Raw genomic sequence first — 2,815 nt, forward strand, 5'->3', positions numbered from 1 at the left:
CCAGCTTTTTTTGTCTTTATTTCCACTTCCACAATCTTAATTATGTGTGATGATACCACTCTTATTGTCAGCAGAGGGCGACAAAACCACAAGCAACATGTAAGTAGGTGAAAATTATGGACAACAGGTAGCAGAATGTTTCTGTGTGGCATTAAAGCTAAACATGGAAACGGGAGTAAAAAATACTGCATGTTATATGAATATCATCATATCCTGCTACCTAAAATAAGATTTTTTTTTTTTATCAAAGCCAAATATAAAATGTGTAATTCACATAAAGAATAAAGTACAATTTGTTTGCTCAGGCAGTATCTTGTTTATATTCCAGTTTTCTTCTACCTCATCAGAAAGGTAACACTAAGTCCTGTCACCAGGTAAATTTCAAAATAATATATTCTAGAGGGTTTTGTATGTTCTAACATAGAAACACCACACATGATTTTAAAAACGTACTTAAAAAAATGGTCTCGCTATTATTTTTCTTTGTTTTGTTTTAGCAACAGGGTGGATATGTGTATAGGAAAGGGTTACAAAAAGACTTTATAAAATAATCTCGCACAGACACACACTCACAAGCCACTAGGTTTTGGTCAGAAAACAGAAAATATCCAGTGAGTAGCAGTTCTGGAAACTGCACAAGCACAGGAACTGCAGGACCTAGGATTGAGCAGCTCTCTCTGCAGCTGGATCCTTAACTTCCTGTCTGACATTTCACTCACGTGTGCTGGACCAGTGTACCAGCACATGTGATGTGACAATAAAAGTGAATTTATTTGATGTGATTTGACTTCTCTAGTTGAAAATACTTTATTGATGCTAGACGTCAGAGGTGATGGCTTTGAGCTGATAGGAAGGCAACCGCGAGTCTAATAACCACTTGTAGCAACCAAGGTATGCAGAAGAGCATCTCTGAGAACATTGAAACATCTTGAAGCAGATGGGCCACAGCAGTGGAAAACTACTGTGAGCTAACAGGAAATGGAGGCTACAGTTCACTTGCTGAGCCTCGTTCTGCCGGAGGTTTCTTCCTGTTAAAAAGGAGCTTTTTCCTTCCTGCTGTCACCAAGTGCTTGTTGATAGTGCTTGCTCATATATCAATATCAATGAGAAAAAAATAATTAAATATGTATGTGTGTGTACATATGTCCGCACAAATACATGTTACTTATGGAGCGATTGATGATTGTCATATTTCACGAGAGTAATTGATGGTGACTAATTATGTTGAATGTTTTAAAGCACAGGATCACAGTTAGACGGCGAAGGTCAGCTAGTGATACAAGGCTGAACCAGCTCTACCTACACAAGCATCTTCTGAGACTTCCATTCAGCAAAATATGTCCAGGTTTGGATGTTATTTAAAGAATATGCATTTGAGTGGTATAGTTATTCTAACTTGTTAAACTTTGAGATTAATTAAATATTTATACATTACACATTTGGCTTTGTCTGCAAAGGACAAAGAGGAAATTATCAACAGAGATGCTTCATTTCTTCAACTAGTTGTTTGCACTTCTTCTACAGCCTTTTTCTTTTTCCCTTTTCCTCCTCTGGACTATTTAAAAACAGAAACACAGACCTCTCTCATGGTTGTCCAAAATAGGTCAAGCACCAAAACAACACCACTTTAAACCCTCTGAGGAACTAATGGTTTTACGGACAGGTTTGGGAAGGATGACACAATGTTTCGGAGGATGCTGGCCATTAGGCGTTGTGAGACTTGCTATGAAATTTTTCATGAGGTAATAAGTGGGGTTATGTTTAGATATTTTATATTTATTTGCACAAAAGAATAGCAATGCATACAAATATAGTTTGTATGAGATGATGGCAGAATTGAATTTATTCCAGAAATGCTGTGGTTCTTGTTAATCTGATAAATGTTGGTGAATCAAACCTGGACATACTAGTATGATCCATAATTCAATTAAAACTATACAGATCCTTTTTAGATTATTGATCCATCAGGTAAGTCTGTGTACATGTCTATTTTGAATCTCCTGGCAGCTTTTGGACTCCACAAAACAGCTCTTGTAATCACACACTAAGAAAAGAGAAGAATAATCAAAAACAATTCATGGCTAAGTTCTTCCCTCAAAATTGAAGTGTTCAGTCCTAGTTCAGGCTTGCCGCTGAATTGTGGTAATCTGCACTGCAAAAACATTAATTTAAATGAATGATGAAATTCTGCCTTTGTATTATTATTATTCCTCACCTAACGATTTATAACTGGAACTGGTTGTGATAACAATTAACACTGTGTTCTTAATATCTCTGAAGATCGGTAACAATAACACATAAATTCAAGTTGAGTCAACAACTTCCCTATAGGACTTATTGTTGGTGCAACTTAGCTGAATCAACGGGTGATATTGCACTCTTACAATCTTGGAATCTAAATTATGAATGAACACGTAAGTTAAGCCAGCTATTTACTTACAACCAGATGTTTGCCTCAATCATTTTGTCAAGAGGAAAAATGAAGTAATAAAGTGGCCTTTGGTAAGTAAATACTTTAACCCTTTAAAAATAAATAAATAAATAAAAGCAGCACTTTTAGATGAGTTTAGTCCTTTATTTTTGTAGTCTTTAGTTTTAACTTTGTAGGAAGAAGTACAGAGTCTGTTCTGACTTCTTCAAGATCAAATCCATGGTGAAGAAGAAGAACTTAAATCCTTGGTGAGACAGTTCCTCCTGGCATATTTCAGAGTGAATGGAGTTGGACTTTTGATCCTTCCAAGATGTAAGTCAGTATGTGAAGGCCACAAGTTGTACAAGTTTTAGGTTGTATGGAGAAATGATGATCTGAGAGAAC

The sequence above is a fragment of the Aulonocara stuartgranti genome (genome assembly GCF_965226115.1).
Source record: "Aulonocara stuartgranti genome assembly, chromosome: 17".
NCBI lineage: Eukaryota > Metazoa > Chordata > Actinopteri > Cichliformes > Cichlidae > Aulonocara > Aulonocara stuartgranti.